At 41.4% G+C, this 22,834-nt stretch overlaps 1 protein-coding gene and 1 non-coding gene across 2 annotated transcripts in view; both read right to left on the reverse strand.

Moving 5' to 3' along the window:
* Nucleotides 1-22,834, reverse strand: part of DDX10 (DEAD-box helicase 10) — a 169,811-nt gene that overhangs the window by 21,700 nt on the left and 125,277 nt on the right. The window lies entirely within an intron of this gene.
* On the reverse strand, nucleotides 820-892 carry TRNAK-CUU (transfer RNA lysine (anticodon CUU)). Its single transcript has one exon. It is a non-coding gene; the product is annotated as a tRNA-Lys (tRNA).

Below are 22,834 nucleotides of genomic sequence, written 5' to 3' on the forward strand. Positions count from 1 at the left end.
GTGAACTTTCTAAAACTGGGTGATGAACTGAAATTTATCTTGGAACTGCATGGACAAACACACGTGGGTGCTTAAACTACTAGACTATCAACTACCTCTACGGTCGGAAGAAGTAGGGGGAGAGTGCCCTTGCGCTCCAGACCTGCTTATGGGTTTCCTACAGGCATCTGGTTGGCCACAGGGTGCTGGACTAGATGGGATAATGGCCTAATCCAGCAGCCTCTTCTTATGTTCTTAACTAGTTACAAGAACAGATGCTGTTGTATGAACAACAGACTTGGCCTCAAAAGGTAAACAGATACGGTGCTTCTAGAGGGATGTTTCTGCAGGTTTAGCATGCCTGATACATTGGGCTCCTTAAAATAATAATAATTTAAATTCTTGCGCACCTAGAGGTCTCCCTCAACTCAGTGGCTCTATTTGCATGCACTGCGGAGGCAAGGTAATGGTTTAATTAAACTGTAAAGGTAAAGGTAAAGGGACCCCTGACCATTAGGTCCAGTTGCGACAAACTCTGGGGTTGTGGCGCTCATCTCGCTTTATTGGCTGAGGGAGCCGGCATACAGCTTCCGGGTCATGTGGTCAGCATGACAAAGCCGCTTCTGGTGAACCAGAGCAGCGCACGGAAACGCCGTTTACCTTCCCGCTGTAGCGGTACCTATTTATCTACTTGCACTTTGACTTGCTTTCAAACTGCTAGGTTGGCAGGAGCTGGGACCAAGGAACGGGAGCTCATCCCGTCGCAGGGATTTGAACCGCCGGCCTTCTGATCGGCAAGCCCTAGGCTCTGTGGTTTAACTCGCAGTGCCCTAAAGTGTGCGTCCAATGTGGGGCTCGAACCCACGACCCTGAGATTAAGAGTCTCATACTCTACCGACTGAGCTAGCCGGGCAGTTCTGAGCTAGCCGGGCAATTAAACTATAATGTGGCACAAACCACAAGTATATGCAACCAAAGTGCTTCCATTTTGCTCCTCCCTTCATTCAACCAGCAACAACAAATCATGTGTTTTAGCCATCACTCCTGGCTTGTTTCTTTCCAAACAAACCACAATGCAAAGCCAAGGTGGGTTCTCATGGTTGCAACAGACCACACACATTGGCTTAAACTTACGTGCAAATGTGCTTATCATTTTTAGTTCAATTTATTAACTGCCCATCATCTTAAGGTCCCAGGGCAGGTTACAACAATATAAAATACAACATTAAAAACAGTTTTAAGAGACGCAACATTACTAAACATGCGATTGTGAAAAATTGGGATGGTCCTGAAAATATACAGTTCAGGTGTTTAATGACCAGGGTAAAGAGATAAGTCTTCAGCATTTTCTAAAAATTGAATAGTGAAGTTTCCAGTTGCACCTCTGTGGGGAGGAAGTTCTACGACTTAGGGGCGGCCACAGAGAATGTTTCTGAGGGGGTGCAACTACCAAGAGTTCTGCCAATCTTAGCACCCAAGTGAAAAATAGGACCAAAGCACTGTGCTGACTGCTACTAGCTGAGAAAGACTGGCAGAGTCAACAAGATGGCATGGCAGAAGTCCCTTTCATGCATTAATCATACGCTGAAAGAGGCTAGTCATTTAGTGCAACCCCCTACAATGTAGGAATCTTTTGCCCAAAGTGGGGCTTGAGTCCATGGCCCTGAGACTAAGAGTCTCGTGCTCTTCTGACTGAACTACCGGTATCCCAGTAGCCTTCATATTATGCTGCACTGGGATAAATAGTAAATAGGAGATTGTAGCTCCTCTATCTATACTTTCCTAAGACGTCCTGCCATATTGCTACATATAAAAAAGCTTGATAAAGACACAGAACTGTAGTCAGATCTCATTTTCCCTGCAATATTTTTCAAACTGGGTTTTTTTATAGCACTGTTAACAATGTGGCGTGTTTGTATTTGGAGAATATGCAACTTTCCCTCTCCAGGATAATCATTATGTCCATTTCTCATACTCCCTCTCTATCCCCCAACCTTTTTCAATCCCAAAACTTGCATTAGTTTGCATAAGAAATACTGGGGAAGGTTTTGATTTGCCAAAGGATGTTTTATTTGGCGGGTACATATCCAAATTGCAGACTGTAAGGTTTGGAAATAATGAGAACCGAAATGAAATAACCTTCCTGCATTTTAAACATGGCCACTGAACTTAAGCAAAAACTAAATTTGGGGTAAACATTTATCCCTGGCACTGGCTCCTTTTACGTAGCAGCAATTCCGGTGTCTGGAATAAAGTTGAGAACGTTTTAAAGAGGAGAATGTTTTAAAGATAACTTGTAATTTTATAAAGATATGCACTATGCAAAAATAAACACCCTGGAATAAATCTGGTGAGCTTTTATCACCTAACCAGTCTTAAATCTCTTCTTCAGGCATTGAAGAAACCAAACCCTTGCCCTTGAAAATCTCAGCTTCATTTAAAAAGGAAAGGGGGGGAGGAATGTCTCTCATATATGATTATTCAATGATCATTATAACTGCTGTGTGTACCAATAATTAATTCCTCCCCTGAAATCACGCTTGAAGCATATAACATATTTAGGCCATACGTCCAGATTTTTGTGGATATTACTGGGATTTCAAAGGCGGAATTGACGTCCAGGTAGAATTTCAGAAAGGTGGCACCTTGTCCTGGATCTTAGGCAAGTCAATAAAAAAACTGGGGGGTTTTTGGTGGGGGGGGGAGCTCAAAAATTTTGGTGGTTTCCTTTAAACATATTATTTCCTTTTAACATATTTCCTTTTAACATATTACTTTTTGAAATATGGCAACCCTAACTTATTGGGCTCAATTTCACGTGTAAGGTTCCCCCCCCAAAAAATAATTTTGTTTGCTATGCATTTGGTATAACGTTCATGAAATGAAGTACGTACTAACAAGAATTCATTGAAAGCAATAGCAAGCTATTACTCGACTTTGGAACACATTTTTAAAAGAAAAGCCTGACTAGCTTTTCAGACCTCCTTTAATTGAGTAACTTTCTAAAGAAATGCCTGAAGCAACTTATATTATAATCAAAGTTTTGGTTGTTCTTTTACTCCATGAAGACCCATTTATCCTACATAGAAACCAATAAGGCAGACATGTATGTACAAAATATTTTTTAAATGGGATCCCATTGAGATCCTAAGATGAAATTTTGCAGGTAGCTCTTTAAAATATTAAATAATCAATAAATTTTTTGGAATTTTTAAATCATATTAATTTTTGACCACTTTTTAAATTTTATAACTTAAATTTAAATTTTAGTGTAGGTTTATTATGTGACATATCATATGAAAGGCCATGAAGTCCTAAAGAGATTGGTGTTTTTTGTTTTGACGTATCCTAATCATGGGCTGAGCTTGTAAAGGTTTTGTGTAGACCGAAGACCAAAATTGTCATTAAAAAATAAATAAATCAAACCCTCATAACTCAAAAAAGGGATGAGATAAAATTTTAGATTTGAACTTAGTTTTGATCATTCAACAAGTGTACAAAATATTATGAAAATTGGAAGTAAAAAAAAGTTGGATCACTTGATATGGAATGACTGAATAGAGGAAATTTCAAGCACTGTCCTTGTGAGCGAAAACTCTCCCCTTTCCCCAAATATGCTAGGCAACACAGTCTTCACTGAAAGGTATTCCCTCCCCACTGTGAGGACATCAGTACGCTACTGTTACATAAAAATACAGAGTACTCTATGAACCAAAACAAAAAAAAACCCTCGTTACCATTATAATCCATCAGTACTTTGTAATAAAATATTTCATGCGCAGCCTTCACCAATCTGCTGCCCTTCAGATGTTTTGGAGTACAACTCTCTATTGGCCCTAGTCAGCATAGCCTTGCCACAAAATCCTTAAAGTACATAATAGTTTTAGAAGGGACCCCCCCCCCCTTTGCCGGAAAACTACTGCAAATACATCAAGTCGCTGGAGTCAAAGTAACTTGTGTACCTTTCTCCTTGTTCAGAATATCTTTGTGGCAAAATGAACACTTTAAGTGATCAGTCGTAAAAAACAAAAAAACAAAAAAGAACCAGTCAGTTTGCTCACACATGAAAAATGGTCTCTTGCTGTAATCTAATGAACATCTATCTCCGCTACCCCCGAACACAAGAAACTCATCCCAGTACCACACAATTTTTATTTCAGCAACAATTAAAAAAGAGATGAGGTTTTAATAGCAATTTCTCTCAATGGTAATTTTATTCTAGTTAGTAGATATGCTCAGACAGACTGACCCAAGTATCCACCTTGTATAAAATTAACTAATATGGAGCACTAAATCAGAAGAATTAACTATCATGGTGCAGTAAATTAGAAAAGGTTTTATAGCAGTGTAACTAGATTTGATCTACGGCATTTACCTGTTGGGAATCAAATTATTTTTTGCCAGGAACTGTGTTTCTTTATTGTTTTTAATTAACAGTTATTTTATTATTCAACTTGCTTGGGTGCTTTCTATTAGTGTCTGCATAACAAAAGTCACACATTTATTTTCTCAGGAGGAGGACAGTTTGCTATTTTTTAGTTGCACTTTCCTTAATTATGTGCTAACCACATTGCATAGGAAGATGGAAAGATTTTAAAGTATATTCTCTTCATTGGAAATGCATTGATTTTCAGAGAGCGGATAAGCACAACGTTGTTGAAAACACCTCCTACAGAAAAGTCTGGTTTTACAATTACTATTCATACCAAGCAATGATTTTTCTTAAGCTGATATTTAGACTTAAGGGCAATCACAAAATGATAAGAGAAAAACCTTGGAAATCTCACTCCAAGGTGAGCACTTTCATATTCCATCTATTTTTTTTCTTTAGGAGGTGGTTCAACTGCTCTGTGCCATTTCAACCCTCCACACACCCAAATCTCCACTCTTGTTGGTTGTTTTTAATGTGGGGTAATTAGCTAAAATGGCATTTGAGGTCAATTAGATATCAATGAAAGTGCATTGGGGGGAATTAAAACAGAAAACAATCTAGGCAAGGTTTCATTGAAAGGGTCTAAATAATTTCAGCCTACAACACAGCAGCTCATAAAACACAAGAAGTTGCAATAATTATACTGAGTAAGGCCATTGGGTGAATAGGCAATCACTGCAAGTTCAGACAACATGAGCATATATATAAAATTTGGGTTTTTGTTCCCAATATGCATCACATTACACTTGCTTAAACTGAATTGCATTTGCCATTTTACTGCATGTTTACCATTTTTTGGAAAGAGCCTTTTGATGCGCCTCATTATCTTTTCCTTTTTTTAAACCACCATGAACAACCACCTCACTGCTTACCCCTAGCTCTAGATCAGTGTTTCCCAACCTTGTGCCTCCAGATGTTTTGGGACTACAACTCCCATCATCCCTAGCTAGCGAGACCAGTGGTCAGGAATGATGGGAATTGTAGTCCGAAAACAGCTGGAGGCACAAGGTTGGGAAACACTGCTCTAGATCATTTATGAAAAAGTTAGAATTAATAGATCCCAATGCTGATTCTTGGGGGACTCCACTTCCTGCTTCCCTGCATTGGGAGAGATGCCGCAACACCTGTGGACGCGGATGGCTGTACAACTGGCAAAGCCAAAGTATTATTTAGTTCTACAATTACATAGGAAATGGAATGGATGCCTGTGATCAAATATTCTCCCACATACGCCAAAGAAATGGGCAGAAATCCTATGATATATAAACCAGTCACTTCAGTGGGCAGAGAAAGGAAGTTTGCAAAGGTAATCAACACCTGAGGTTTCAATATATATATATATTACTTTTAGCAATCAGACTTTATAAAATTACAGTGGAGTGGAAAGGCCCATCTAGAATTATGTCAAATATAGTTTCTGGGAAAGAAGCCAAGACTACCCCTGAGCAAAGGCAGTGTTGCTGCTACTTACCATTTTGGTTTAATTGCATTGTAATGCTAGATTCAACAATAAGATTGGAGGCCATTTTAATTTAATGCACAGGCAACTGTAAGTACCAATTTTATCTGTAACAATTGCTAGAATTACAAAAACATTATTATTCTAGCACGGAAACAAAACCCTCAAGTTGACACACGGCATCATTTATGCATTACAAATCTACTGTGAGCTACTATACAAATATTTTTATGCTTTTGCCAAAGGTGACACAAGGCCACAGACATACTATTTCAGGAAGGAGCCTGCTTTATCAAAGGGGAAAGCCCAACAGAAGTTCAAAGTACACAAGTGGAGAGTGATATAGTCCAGGGGACCAAATCAAGGCCTAGCCTGCCTATACCATTAGACAACCATAATTTTATTTAATGTTGTGTTTCTGTGTGCAGAAGACAACCCTGTGCAGGAGACACATGGTAGGCTGTTATTGTACAATGCAAGAACTCGGGCCAGGAGGAAGATGAATTTCAAGTAAGTCTTCAAAAGATTTAATTTATGCAATGATAGGATGAATTCAAATAGGAATCAATTCCAGTATGATAGAGAGGCAAATAAAAATTAATTCCAGTGAAAAAAATCCCAGGACAAGGCCCTATTTTGCTAATTCTTCATCAGCAATGTTTTAATGGTCAGAGTGTACCAAGTATGACCATTTACTGTTTATTTCTGGACTTCACCAAGAACTCCAATTTCAACTGTTACTGTACAATGCCTTGAGTCTTCCACAGGCAGAAAGGCAATAAATAAGCTTTGTAAGTAAATAAATAATACACACAGTGAAACACGGAGAGTAATTCTGGTAGGTCAATTTGTATCATTGTTGTCTGACCATATTAAATCAATTGGTTTAACTGAAACGCTTGACATAACTGAAGGCTCTGTGTAGATTTCCCATAATGAAACAAAATTGGCAGATGGAGAAAACAGCCCTGAACTTCTCTTCATGAGAGGAAATTTTTCAGTTAGCACTGAGTCACAGTGAACATACAAGTTTTTTGGCTTCCACATGCAACTCGGAGACATAAACCTCTTAGGGAGGGCCCAAATTCTGTGTTGAGCAGAGAAAGAGACCTAATAAAGACGTGCCTTTTCTCTGACAAGTGCTGAGTGAAGCCATTGTAAAAAAAAAAAACACTTTATTAAGGTACATACATCATAAGTTATGTACAGTTGTAACTTGGGTCCCGAACGCCTTGCAAGTCTAACATTTTGGCTCCCAGAAGTGACCGTTCCGGTTTGCAAACGTTTTTGGGAACCCGAATGTCCGATGCGGCTTCCGACCGGCTGCAGGAGCTCCTTCAGCCAATCGGAAGCCGCACCTTGGTTTTTGAACATTTTGGAAGGCACAAAGTCTGCAGTTTGCTTAAAGGGTGAATTGCTGAGGGAGGAGCATGAAATGCAAAGGAAATCTTAGCTGTCATTGTGAACAATATGTCATTTTTATTCATCTATATATATAAAAATGTAAACTGGCCATGTCCGTTAGTATCCACTTTTCACCAAAACCGCTTGACTGATTGCATTCGAATTTTGACACAATGCCGCATGTGAATATGAGAGTGACCCCATACCGTTTTCAAAGACAGATGTCACACCTGTGCCAGGTTAAAAAAACCAAAATCCGTGTTTCAAAACACACCACTCAGATGAAAATGCATGCTGGGAAAAGAACCAGGTTGCAAACCATCGCCCTCTAGCGGCTACACTGGTACTGCACCCATAAAACCTTCCCTCTCAACAGCACCTCAGCTCCTGTTTACATACTGTACTAGGCCGAAGCCTTTACAGACTAGGCCGAATGGAGGTACTGACTCGCCTGGATGGGGATTGGGGGGAGGAGGGGACAGGATAGGTCAGGACACAGTGGGAACAGTCACAGGGATGAGCCGGGTGGGGGAAGAGGGGGTGTGATACGTCATGGATCAGGACAGGGTGGGGGGTATCACAGGGAAAAGCCGGGGTGGGGGGAGGTGGAGGGATACATCATGGATCAGCACAGAGTGGGGGGAATCACACGGATGAGCCACAGCAACGCGTGGTCGGCCAGCTAGTGTGTGTGTGTGTGTGTGTGTGTGTGTATGAACGTAAGTCCCATGGGAGAGAAATCCCATCTATTTGAATGGAATCTATTTTCATACAATTATGCTTAGATTTACATCCTCAATCTAATCATTTTTGTCCTACTTAGGCTTGCTCATAAATAGCTAAGAAGCATTTATTTCTTCTTAGCTTTTCTTTTTTTGCAGCTGTGAGATGGGTCTTCATCCTTTCACTAAAATTTGAAAGATGTGATTGATCTCTCCATACCCATGCTTCAGCAACAAACAGCTGTTTAGAAGTAACAGAAGATATAAGAATTAATGGGGGAAACTCAACCATACTTCTGTGGGTCAATTGTAAGTTGGAATGAATAAACGTGCCTGGTGCAGGTCACTTTGACACACTAAATCAGAGCTTTCCAAACTTTTCATGCTGATGACACACTTTTTAGACATGCATCATTTCGTGATACAGTAATTCAGTTTTACTAGCAAACCAAAGGTAGAACTAAGCCCTTTCCAGCCCCAGGAGCAGTGCGGAGAGCGTTCGCACGACACACCTACACACTGCAGCTGACACACCCACATGTCGTAACACACAGTTTGGAAAGTCCTGCACTAAATCATCAGTAATTCAAGGAGAAGAGAAACAGATTCAATAAGAGCAGTGAGATGTATGACTGTTCTGGTACACGTGAATGTACTGAATACAGGTAATGTGAGCACAAATAAACAAAGATTTGCAGACCTAATAAGCAAAGCAGTCGGTCATGTTTACTGAACATCACCAGCACCAACCTTTATTAACTGTGCCACACTCTTCTTCAGAGGCTTAGCAAACAGAAATGTATGCTGGCAAAAGCACTCGCAGGCATCACCTCTCCCATTCTGCAAACACCAAAGCTCAGAGTTCCCAAGGACCCAGTGACATTGAAAACTGTAACGTGTGGATTAATCATGTCAGAGATTCAGCCCTAGCTTCCTAGGGATGGGTTCCCACAAGAACCACTACTCATTTTTCAAGCTCCCTGAACATGGTATAGCAGGCACGTCCAACAGGTAGATCGTGATCTACTGGTAGATCACTGGACATCTGTGGTAGATCACTGGTAGATCACTGGCTCCCCCAAGAAGCTCAACAACTTTGGCTCCCCTTAAAAAAAGCTCAACAACCTTGACCTGAACCCCCCCAAAAGGGGTAGATCACTGCCAATTTTTAACTCTGTGAGTAGATCGCAGTCTCTTGGGAGTTGGCCACCCCTGTGCTATAGCAATTGATGTGAACACAACCTGCCCCCTCAAAAATGTGTTGCCAGGTTGCATCTGTAGCAACATTTTTGTGACTTGTGAAATAGGAGTCTGTAGCGCATGTATTTATGGGAAGACTCCATATTGTACTGCCATTAAAAAAAATTATCTCTCCGCCCGCCCCCGCGGCACCCCGGGTGCAGGGAGACACCTTATAGTTCAACTAGGCTATTATCTGGTTTGATGTAGCAGACAGGAGTTGCATCAGTATAGAGGTGAGAATTGCCTTTCCGCTCCATTCCTTCCTTCCCATTTCATTGTCAATAGCACGCAACTCAAACATTGTAATTAAACCCACAGAAGCTGGTCTAGTAAAAAGTTGCTATCACATTAGCTATACTTTTCTTCATGAGCAGCAAAACATTAAAGCCAAACACAGCACATTTTTAAAAGGTTTCTGAATAGATTTTATGAGCAGTAACATTTGTAATTGGACAGACTGTCTGAGTTTTTGCTGGATAGTTGTTTTTTTAAAAAAAAAATCACAATGCAGTCATCAGCAGAGTAGCCAACACTGTCTGGCTAGCTACCAACATCCAGATTTTAATATGAATGGTTTATGACTCAACCACACTGGCTAATTGTTTTATTTTTAGACCTGCAGGATTATGCAAGATGGTGTATTTCACCCTTTATTAGTTACAGTAAAAAGTGACAAATATTAACAGCTTGCACAATGGCAGTCTCCATTCATAACTTATCCTAATTTTCATATGGTGACATAGCCAGTATTGTGTAGCGATTAGCTAGTCAGTCTAAGACTAGGAACAGAGGTGGTCCAGACAAAGGACAAGATTGTGTGTGTGTGTGTGTGTGTGTGTGTGCGTGCACACACACACACACACACACACACACACACACACACACACACACAACCATGTACAGAAATTGACCAGACTTGCAGGTAATCCTTATTTCAACACTGGAGATATGATAGATCTTTCATTACACTCGAGGGACATTAGCTCCTTAGCTTGGGGCAGGGTCGGGGACTCTAAGGTCTGAGGGACAAATGTGGCCCCTCCAGGTCTATCTGGCCCTCAACACTTTTACTAGATTACCATTCCTCTCCCCAGGCCACATCCCTAACTGGCTCTGCTTCATACCCATTAACTCTGCTGGCTGGGGTTGAAGGGAACTGGAGTCCAGCAGTATCTGGAGGGCTATAGGTTCCTCATGCCTGGCTTAGGTGATAAATCACGACCAAGTTGGATAGGAACATTGGGAGAGAATTATCTCTGGTTAAACATTGCATTAGTCTGTAACACTGCTCATTTGTCTTTTTATCTCCTATATGCAGATAATAATCTTCCGTCAAATTTACTAGTTAGTAAAGAGAAGAGATATCATGCCAAGAATTTTGAATTATTTTGATACCGTCTCAGACCATTCTAACATTTATACAGGTTTGCATTTATCTTCTTAATTCCCTTCTGTATTCCTACCAAGATGGCTTTCAGAAATTTAATTCACCAGAAAGACTGACAGTCAAATGCAATTAGCAATGTGCAAGAATATGAAAAATATTAAGTGAAGGTTACTTGGAAAGGCAATGTTTAATTAATGGCACTGGGAATTGTCTTTCAAATGCATATGAAAAAATACAATATAGCATATTTTCCTGAGCAGACTTGGAACTATACGGCCTTTTCATGCATTTCTTATAAAGTCATATCCCAGACCCTTTGAATCTTAGTTGATTAACTCTGTAGGGTGGACTTTCAGTTAGGAGAAAACTGTTTTAAGCAGCACATTGCAAATACAGTGGTACCTCTGGTTAAGAACTTAATTTGTTCCGGAACTTAATTCGTTAAGAACGGACCTCCGGAATGAATTAAGTTCTTAACTTGAAACTGTTCTTAACCTGAGGTACCACTTTAGCTAATGGGGCCTCCTGCTGCCGCCGTGGTGCCAGAGCACAATTTCTGTTCTCATCCTGAAGCAAAGTTCTTAACCTGAGGTACTATTTCTGGGTTAGCGGAGTTTGTAACCTGAAGCATTTGTAACCCGAAGCGTTTGTAACCCGAGGTACCACTGTAAAATAAAACAGATCTTTAAATTATTTCCAACCACCCAACAGTACATGTACCTACAGAGAACCACCCAAACTCTGCCACCGCCATTAGGCCATATTTCTTTAATGTCAAAAAATATTCTGTTTTATGCCCCAGGACAACTTCAGTGGCAGCAGATCAACCTGGCAGGGGGGAAATGTAGCTCAATCCCTGTCATCTCTAGGAAATTGCTGGGGGAAGTCTCTGCTGAACACCCCGGAGAGCTGCTGCTCATCAGTGTAGATCAGGCATCCCCAAACAGCGGCCCTCCAGATGTTTTGGCCTACAACTCCCATGATCCCTAGCTAAGAGGACCAGTGGTCAGGGATGATGGGAATTGTAGTCCAAAACATCTGGAGGGCCGAAGTTTGGGGATGCCTGGTGTAGATCTTACCAAATTAGATGTACCAATGGACTTACTTCATATAAGGCAGCTTCCTATACCCTTAAGAGCAATAAAGATGACACAGGACAGCATTCATTGCAGCTCTGTGTATCAAGAGGGAACTGGGCAGGTAAGAACCAGAAAAGCCAAAGTATTTATCTGCCTCAAACCATGAAATGGGGGGGGGGAGATCTCCCTCCAACCAATTTTATTTCATACCTTTCACTTTCCCCTCCTTCATTGGAGGTTTTTTAAACAGAGGTTGGGCGGCCATCTGTCAGGGATGTTGGACTATTGGGGGGGGGGAGAGGTTGGACTGGGTGACCCTTTGCCTCCCTCTCTGAAGCTACAATTCAATATGGCGTATCCATTCTATGAAAAGCAGCAGAAAAGGTTGCAATAGTTCAAACTTGTAAAATGTGTGTTAGTGAGTCATAGGCATCACCTGACAAAACTAAGTTCTACGCAAATACTTATTTTTAGTTTTGAGAGTAGCATTAGCAATTCCAAATCGTGGAAACCGGGGAACTTTGCATTTTTATTTTTAGTCGTTTCCTATCATGACTATTTAAGGATATTGCTCACCTCGAGGGAAGGTGCCTCCACCAAACTGCATGCGTGTTATGTTGCTCGTGCATGTCGCCATAGTGAACTTAGGAACACCAGAAAGGAGAGGTGTTCTCCTTGGCGGCTCTCATCTTTTGAGTGGGATAATATTGTGGAAAGGTCTACCTATGTTGAGTGCTGAAGGAAAGACTCTATATGGAAATTATTTCAAAGGCATCTCCTCTATATGTGAAAAAGAAAGCACTCAAAATATATATATTATGTGACAAAGAGATGCAAGGGGGGGGCTGGTTTTAAGACTGAAACAACAGTGTAAGTAACACTCTATACAGCTGGTTCAGTGGTCACATTTGCACCACTGTTTAGGAACTATATTAAGAAGCATCAGTGGGACACATTCTTTTTGTCCTGGGCTGAGCATGTGCTCATCAGTACCTGAACAACAACAACAGGCAGTATTCAACAAAATAATTGTGTGAGTGGGACCTGAACACAACTCAGATGTCCAAAGCAAGGTGAAAACTACATGTACAACAAGTACATATGCAAGACATATGTACCATTGTAGGGAAGGAATTCCACAACCTTGGAGATTCCACTCCCCAGCTGCCACCATTCCTGAACTTCTGGTGGTGGTGGAAGTGCCAAGAGAGCTCCCTCTACTAATACAGTGGTACCTCGACTTACAAATGCCTCGACTTCCAAAAGTTTCGACTTACAAAGTCGGCAAACCCGGAAGTATTTTCACTTCGCGCATGCGCAAAATGGACGCTTCGACATCCGAAGGTTTCGACTTATGAAGAGCGCCGCGGAACCGATCGCCTTCGTAAGTCGAGGTACCACTGTATTAGGATAATCGTCACCTTCCTGAGTTACTATTTTGCCCTTGGCTCTGACTGGTGGATCTCAGGATCCGATGGGTTTTTTAAAAAAGTAGATCCCGCAAGCCTAAAGTCTGCCTACTCGTGTTTTAGAATGCAGGAACCACCATGATGTGCTGGGTAGAGGCTCCTCCACAGAATGGTTAACACAGAATGTGTGCCCTGAATGCAGAATGTGTGAAGAGCCCCAGCCAAATTCAACAGGCCTTCCTCTGCCTGCATATCTTATTTTTATTTACGTGGCCCTGACATGGAGATGAGAGCAAAAGCCACCAGCCAAAGAGCCCAGTGGGTGGGTAGGGGGGGCTTAATTACTGTTGGGGTGATCAGTCTCAGAAAGAGCCAACTTAAGATCCATTTTCTCCAGTCTTGAACTGATGCTGGTTTCAGCTACATATCATAAGCCAGAAGGCACCCCAGCTGCGTAAAATCTGCAGGCTAAGGAAGAGAGCAATCAAAAGCATATCTTCAGAGGGGAGAAATACAAAACATGCGAGTGACACATTATCTTTAGAAATTCTGATCGTAAGTCAAGAAAAACATGACAGGGCAGCAGAACTCTTCCATCTGTTCCCTCCTAAAAGGGCTGATGGGGGGATGTGAGGTAATTGAGTTTGGTAAGGTAGCGAGTCATCTACAAATTTAATATAACAACTGAGACTGTTCCATTCGGAAGCATATGGCTGTTTAATCAAAAACAAAAAAAAGTTGTGACTCAAAGCAGTTTAGCTGCTTAGAAATGTATTTGAAGGAAACCAAACAGCCAGGGGTATTATGTTTCCAAATAAGCAGATGCCACTTTCCCATTGAAAAACAAATAGTACGTCAGTGGACTCTGCCACATATTCTGACTCCGAGGGAAAACCAAGGGGGGTGGGGGGTTCCCTGCTAAGATTGCTTACAAGCTACATTCATTACCCTCCCCGGCAAAAAAAATGAAAAATGATGGTGGAGGTTTGGATTACAGGTTACTGGTTGTAGTATTCAGCCTACTCTCAAAATTTGTTTACTATTACTACTACCGAAATGCCTAGAGGTAAGTGTGTGGAAGATGGACCTGAACATTGGGTTGTAGGCATTTGTGGCAGTTCCTTGCAGAATCTGGACCGGGGTACATCGACACATGACCAAAACAACTAATGTCAAGGGTGAACAGCAAAAATCACCCTCACTGCAAATGTCCCCCATTTAAAAGACTCAGGAAAGGGTTATTTAAAAACAACAGTTGTACGTTCCCCCCCCCCCGTATCACGCAATTAACATTCATTACCGAGAAAATGATACTGTGTGAGAGCTTTTAAAAAGAAACTTAATGTTCTTTATGGATTTCCATCTCAAAGAGCAGCTAAATGGTAAATCAATTGTATAAGCATGAGTTGACTCAGGCTACAATTAGTGATCATTCTTTCTTATCTATAGGTGATCTGCTTTGCTGACACAACTTCAAACGGCCCTGCACAAACAACCAGTCATTTAAGTCAAAGAAGCTCGCAAGCGTACCCATATTTAATGATGCTGCAGTACAAATATGCAAACAACTTCGCCATTCATAAGGAAAGGAGATGGGCAGGAAGACCACTGAAAACAGAATGTGTTATATTAACAATGGAACATCCAGTGAAAAGCTCACAAACGGCAGAATGAGGGGCCAAGGACAGGCCTTACTTCAATCCCACTTCATATGCCATGCTTACACTCATTAGAGCTCAAAATGATTTACCTCTTTAAGGAGCTCTGCACCAAGCAGTGAGCACCACAGCCTTAGAAGAACATGTAAAAAATTATTCAGATGTTGAATATTCAAGTTGCGATCTGAAATGTTTCTGAAGCATTTTATACCAACTAGAAGAAGGGAGGCGATGGCTGGTTTTTCTGGGTACTAATTATAATTGTAACAGTTTCTTTTTTGTTATAAAAAACACTGCTTTAAAAATCTGCCTTCATCACAATTTGTAGTTTATTAAGGAGTCGTTTTATGCACCAGACACTTTTATGGTGGTGGTGGGGGGAAGCTCCCACCCCACTTTACAAGCTGAAGCAGGACAGTCTAGAAAGAGCTTGCCATATAATTCTGCTGATTGTATAGCTCACCTCTAAAAGAAAAGAATCTCGCAAGAAAAAGCATTATGGGGGGGGGGGTGAGGGAGGGGGGAGAGAAAACTGATGGATAGGACAAAAGAGGTCCAAAAACAAAAAAGGTTTTGGTGAGTGTTGCATACTGTAGGTCAGGGGTCAGCAAACTTTTTCAGCAGGGGGCCGGTCTACTGTCCCTCAGACTTTGTGGGGGGCCGGACTATATTTTGAAAAAATAATAATGAACGAATTCCTATGCCCCACAAATAACCCAGAGATGCATTTTAAATAAAAGGACACATTCTACTCATGTAAAAACACCAGGCAGGCCCCACAAATAACCCAGAAATGCATTTTAAATAAAAGGACACATTCTACTCATGTAAAAACATACTGATTCCCGGACTGTCCACGGGCCAGATTTAGAAGGCGATTGGGCCGCATCCGGCCCCCGGGCCTTAGGTTGGGACCCCTGCTGTAGGTGAAACGGAAGTTTTGAGTAACAGGTTACAGCGCAAACCTAACCGTAACTACTCAGAAGCAACTCCTACTGAATTCAATAGGGCTTACTCCCAGGCAAGTGGTGTGAAGATTGCAACCTTAATAAATCTTCAACAAAATCTTCTCAGGGTTTCCCAAGTTCTGGTTCTTTTGTTCTATACTTAGGCACTAAACCACTGTGATTGAACCACCAAGCAGTTGTGTACTGCTTCTTGAATGGGGCATAATGGTGAAGAAACGAGGGTGCTTTGTGCTTTCAAAATCTTTGAAACAACCCTAACATATTTCAAAAGGAGAAGCTTAAAGGTTCAGCAGCAAACCCTTCCTGCAGCTGGAATCTTAATGATCCTCACAGCCTTAATTAAATTGAATAATCGTTCCTAAAATAATTAACCAACACAGAGACAATGTTTTTCTGATTGCTGATTGTAACTATTATTACTTTTTCTGAGGCATCGATGATGGCATAGGGAGGCGTGCTGGCAGTAGGTCATGTAGAAATGTAAGCCACAAACAACTTTGGGGTAGGAGGGAAAAGAGCAGTAAGTGGAGTGTTCTGCTTTAAAACTTGAAGGCTCTTTGATCTACAAAACTGCTGAACACAGCCAAAGAAAAATAGCTAGAGAGGAGAGATCGTGAGGCTCATTCAAGGCAAGTTAATTCTCAAATCCTCTCTTGGACTTCACTGAAAGATTTAGAGCTCGGATTCTTAAAGGCTGCTAAATAAAGTTCCCCCAAACACTGATTTGCTCAATAGCCACAGATCTGACCAGCGGCTGGAGAGAGCGGGGGGGGAGAAGGGTCTTGCTCCTTCAAGGACAAGACCACTTGCAGCCCTTTTCAGACAACCTTAATTGGGAATACCGAACTATGGCAACCATCATGTTGTGTACCAATTCTGTGTACGTCATGGCAACCAGACACACCAACAACCTACATGCATTCAGCTATCTGTGTAAACAAGGAATGGGACATCTGTGCCTCTGTCACATTCCCCCCCCCACACACACAATGTTGCTGGGCTCAATACTCGACCAATGGCTATGTACTTGCCGTGGCTGATGCAAGCTGGGGGTCACAGGTCTCCTATCCTCTTAAACAGAATCTACACATGCATACACACATAGGATCAGCTGGGACATTTCAATAGATGCTTGTTGGTCAGGGCTAACAGCCATGATCATCACACCCACCCACATTAGTCATCTGAAATGGGCTAATGACAACTAGGACCACTCTCCCTTGGTTCTGGCAGATTTGCCTCAATTTTCTGGGGGCCGATGTCATTAAGATAACCCCCCACCCCAAGCAAAATGGAAGATAATGGGTTTAGAGTTGTGGCATGGCGAGGCTCCCCCTTTCTCCCAACCCTTTTTTCATAATAAAATAAAATAAAATCATTTTCAAAGCTGCTGGATTTGTATCCAGAGTACTACTATGTCAATGTTCTGCCAAAGCAAGGATTTTTGCTTGCACAATGGAATGTTCTTCCCCTTTCCTTCCTTTAAATTTTCCAAACCTCTGGAGCAGATTTGGAGAGGGTGCAGGGCACGCAAGAGGGTGTATGTCAGGTATCTCCAAACTCGGCCCGCCAGATGTTTTGGGACTACAATTCCCATCATCCCTGGCCACTGGGTGTTAGCTAGGAATGATGGGAGTTGTAGTCCCAAAACATCTGGAGGGCCGAGTTTGGGGGGTGCCTGGTGTATGTGAACAGTCCTGTTGCTCAAGTGGAAATAATTGTACTGACAGGGCATGCTGATACCACACATGACTGCCACTGTGGAGCTTTGGTCACTATCATTATTTCTGGATGCTAGAACCTTCCCATCCAAAACAGTTTCAGAACATGAATTGTGAGCCCCTGGAGCAGAATCAAAATGGCTTCCCCCAGTTTTCCATCTGTAAACTGGTGGTGACCATTTTGACCCAAGCCTGGCCCCCTTCCCATTCATTCCTTCGATCCCTGAGCAGAAGTGGGTAGGGGCAGTGCAGACTATGTCCAAACAGAACTTGTTATGATCAGGGAAGAAGACCCTACACCTTTCATGTGAGAGATGGACTACTACAAAGCAGCCCTGAAGGTTGGTAGCCAATGCTGGAAGCCTTTGACTTGGGAGTTTGATTAACTTTTAACACACACACACACACACACACAGAGAGAGAGAGAGAGAGAGAGAGAGAGAGAGAGAGAGAGAGAGAGAGAGAGAGAGAGAGAGAGAGAGAGAGTAGTTTCTCAGGCCAACGAGTACTGAAAATTTTTAAAAACACAGAAGCTGCTTGAGACAGTTGCATCTTCCAAAATTAATGAGATAACCAAACAAGAACCAGGAATATTGATTTGCATGGATGAACCATGAACACTAAGTGGCAGGTAATAAATTAAGAAATGCTTTTGAAATGGGCAATGTAACAAAGAGCATGGGGCAGGGGAATAATAACAGCTTGATGAAAAGGGACATAATAATATTTGAAAGACCTGGAATATAAGATTAGGTCACTCCATTCATATTCTACCAAATGAAAAAGGGGCTGAAGAAAGTCATTGTTTTCAGTGGTGAGAGCTGGTGTAGGATAATGGCTTGAGCTATGATTCAGAAAGTCATTGGTTTTGAAATCACCGTTTCCATTAACTCATTCAGCATCAAGTCTAACTCAGGCCCACACTTTCAATGAGAACCCCAATAACACAACACTAAGGTTTGGGCAACTGACCAACCTTTACAGGTTGTTCTAAAGAATGCAACGTGATAATGAATGCAAAATGCTTTGAATATCTGGAAGTGTTATATAACTACAGAAAGTTTTTGAGCATCAGGGAGAAGCCTGTTGCATATCCCAGCAATATCAAAGAAACAAGCTAGGTTTGATGTGAATTGTGTGAGTGCAAGTAATGTGACTGGTTTTTAAACTTTAAATAGCAGCTGCAGAGGCAGAAAGATTAAGCTTTTCCCTACCCTTTCTCCACTCCCATTCTTCTTTATTGTGTTGCCCTAATGCAATTTCCACAAATCTGTCCTCTTTCAAAAGGTATGATAATAGGACTGGACCAACTTGACACCCCCCACCCCAATATATTTTTGCATTTCTCCCTTGTGGTATATCATCACACACACCAAATAGGTAATGTGGAACATTTCAGAGCCATGAGCCTGAAAGGAAAATGTAAACCGATGATCATTTATGGAAGTCAATGCAGATTAAGCACAATTTTTTTATATACACAGTGGCATAAAAACAGACTCTGAGATCTCTATTATTTCTCTTTGTTGGCTTGAACCTAATATAACTTTTCGCCTCCAGTTTCACACTGAGCTGGGATAATCTCTTTCCTCTTTATTATACCACCAACTCTAATAAGACCGCCATGATTTGTATTCTGTGTGCAATGTTATCTTTCGTGATATGCAAAATGTCTGAAAGAAGTTCAAGATAAGGGCATGGATCCTAGCCCTAACTGTGCATGCTTTCACAAATCACAAAGTGGTGATAAGCAGACCTACAGAGCCAGCTATTCACAGAAGCCATTTCAAAAACATCTTGTAATGCTGTGGCGCTTTATGCCCAAATATGTTTTCATCCAGATAAGGATTCCTGGATGCAGAAGACACTCTGCAGTCCACTAGGGTTGCAAAGAAAGGAAATGGTACCTAGGACACATTTGGTACAGTGGTACCTCTACTTACAAATAACTCTACTTACAAATGTTTCTACTTACGAATGGAGCTCTGTCCGCCATCTTGGATGCGGTTTAGATAGGATTTTTTCTACTTACGAATTTTTAGATAGGGCTGCTTCGACTTACAAATTTTTTCTCCCAATGCATTCCTATGGGATTCGACTTACAATTTTTTTCGACTTACAAATGTGTGTTCGGAACACATTAAATTCGTAAGTAGAGGTACCACTGTACTTAGGCACGACTCCTTCATTGCTACGAAACTGAAATTGCACTAAACTCGATTTAAGCTGAAGGCCATTTTACACTTGTGTCTCCAAACAAACCCTAGGCTTATTTTCTGTTTTAATCTGTTTTCAGATTTAAAACTTTATGCTCTCACTCATTTAGCATAGTTTTAAACAGAGCTGCAAATTCTTTATGTCTCAATTAGGGAATTTTGTTATGTTGTTACATTATCTTTTTTGTTTCAATTGTCGTATTTTGTATTTTTAAACACTGCATAAATGTTTATTTTTATTGTGTAAGCTGCCTAGAGAATATGATTGATGGACGGCCATGTAAACTTAAAAAAATATTCAAGCATCCTTCCTTTGAAATTGTTCCAAATTAACAAATTACACAGAATGGGATGTGTGCCCACAACCTTATACAGCAGTGATTGCTTAATCATTTGCACTAACCAATGTTTTGTTGTTTGTGGATGATTGGATGATATTATTATTATTATTATTATTATTATTATTATTATTATTATTCTATACCACCCTTCATCCAAGGATCACAGGGCGTTTTACAATATAAAAACACAAAAACGTGCAACATAGTAACTAACAAACAAAACAATACCGTCCTCTGCTCCCCAGTTTAAAAGTTTAATTAGCCAAAGGCTTGGGAGAAGAGGATTTTTTTTTTTGCCTGGCACCTAAAGATATGTAACAAAGGTTTAGAGTTCTGAGGTGCAAAGAGAAAACCTGTATTTTTGATTCAGCAGCAGCAGTTTCTTTTGTAAGAGTCAGTGCTGGTTTTATAGCTTCTTTCCGGAGCGTTAAATATGAAAGCCCACATGGGACTCCTTGATCCTGACCCTGGGTGAACTTGTGAAAGTCTTCAGGCACTGGTGCTGAAACTAGACTGATTTCTGATGCAAGGATAAGCTCTAAAAGAATCCCTCGGGCTCCTGTCAGTTTGGGACTGCCTTCTCTACACATCACTGTTGGCTCCCCAGGAATCTCACAAGAATTTGACTCTTGGTTCCAAGCTGTCAAAATCTCTTGACTAAGGGCTGACCATTCTTGTGCTCTCTCTTTCACGCCTAACCAAAGATGAAGGTGGTGTTTCTTTTTAGGGCTCTGCAGGGAGTGGGAAACACCTCAAAAAAACAATATGCCAGTCACTGCACCGTGAGCCACTGCTAAACAGTCTTTGTTAAGCTAGAGGTAGGGATTGGGATCTGATCAAGAAAAAGAAGGTAAAGAAGAAGTGCTTTTGAGGCATTTCTGGAACTTGGCCACAGTGAGGTCAACTTCCCAGCAAGCGCCCTGACCCCATTCCGTCAACATTCCAACAGGAGAGAAAGAAATATAAACTTACAAGATATAAATGATAAAAAACTGACCTTGTGGGCTACACTCTCCGTCTACTGACGTCAGGCAGGCGCCTTCGCAGTTCAATACTCCGTTCAATGTGCATTTAAAACAAGCACATTTGGACATGCAGAAGTTACATGTGTTTTAACCTGTGCATGGTTTACTGTTCATTTTAATTAGGAATGGAATACCTGCTTTAACTGTCTTTTATCGATCATTTTAATGTGTTGTTTTTAAATACTGCTTGAAGGTTTCAGTAAAGGCTTCACTAAAATCAGGTGGTATATAAATTACTAGGAAAAAATGGTGCTGGCAGAAGATGCCAACAGAGGAACAGTTCCCAAAGAGAGGGTTATGAGAGGGGAACTTGTAATCCTTCAGAAGTTGGTAAACAGCAACTCCCCATAATCCCTGACTGTCCATCATCCCAGCTAGGGCTGATGGGAGTTGTACTTGTGTCCATGTGGTTGCCTACCCCTGGTCTATAAGAAGGGTAGGGAGCCTCGAGTCCTTGGGCCCATCAGGCAACCACTTGCGACATCAGCTGATGGGCCAGAGGGTTAAATCAAAGCATCTTCCACCTGATGTCACTTGGCCAACAAGGCCGATGCTGGTAAGAATCTGGTCCATCGAGTCAAGGACATTCCCCATCCTTGGTGTACACTAAATGTCAATAGCTCTTTGGGGTTTCAGTCAAGAGTCTTTCCCAGTCCTACCTAGAGATGCCAGAGATTAAATCTGGGACCTTTGCCCAGCAAACCATGCGATCTAGCACTGAGCTATGGCCCTTCCCCTAACATAGGTTTCGAAGGCCCTCTGTGGCTGGTCCCTGTTAATACATAGGTCACTATTCTGCACTACCTGAAGTGCTTGAATTAGCCAGGTGAAGTGTAAATACTATAAGTTTGGCCTTCTGCCCATTCCTGGTCAGCACAGAGAAACATCTTGCTATAATCAGGCTTCAATTCCTGACTGTGAGGGCCCTGGGCTGGACAATAGAAACATATTTGAGATCTAGCTTATAGGACCAGTACCCACAACCCCAGACATGATTTGTACGCCATGCTGCAATATGCTATTTCCGAAAGCTACATTTTAATAAAGAGTTACTCATCACAGCCTGTCTTTGTTTCTTAAAGAAGAGCACTGGTTTCTCAACTTCTAGACTACAATGCAAGTCATTTTCCCAGTCCAGTTCTCCAAGTTCCACTGACAATATGAAGAGAATGCAGAAAGGGGATTCAGCACAGCAGCACCTTGATTCTGTTCTCAGAGGAAACTAATCTTTGCTAAGTGTCAAGTACAAATCACGGTTATTCAGGTAAACGAAATGACACACACAATTGGACCTTCGTCCTGGAAAAAAATCAGTATGTCCCTTGAACAGGATGAACATCTTGCCCCAATAAATATGCCAATGCAAAATTAACAGCTAAACATGCGGTTTGCATTCACATCTTCTTTGGAAGGCTGGCTCCTGGGAATTATGTGTGGCATAAGGATTCCAAACTTCACTTAGAAGAAAACTCTTCCTGAACACTAAATCAGTAACGTTGCACTGCACTTCCTTTAGTCATGGCTACATTACATTCAAATGGGTTCATACATAATCCAAGGGAAATGAAAATTTACACTCTGGGGGGGGGGGGGGGAGAGACAAAACCCATGTCGTGCAAAGAACATAGAAATAATGTACAAAGGAAGATAGAAATAATGAAGCAGTACTAATGGCAAAATAACAAAAAATAAAATAAAATGCCCTAATAGAGTTCTTTCTTTCTGTCTGTCTGTCTGTCTGTCTCCCCCTGACACAAGGGCAGTGGAACTACAAAGAGGGCCCCCTCTGTCA

This window comes from Zootoca vivipara, chromosome 4 (genome assembly GCF_965207765.1).
Source record: "Zootoca vivipara chromosome 4, rZooViv2.hap1.1, whole genome shotgun sequence".
In the NCBI taxonomy this organism is placed as follows: domain Eukaryota; kingdom Metazoa; phylum Chordata; class Lepidosauria; order Squamata; family Lacertidae; genus Zootoca; species Zootoca vivipara.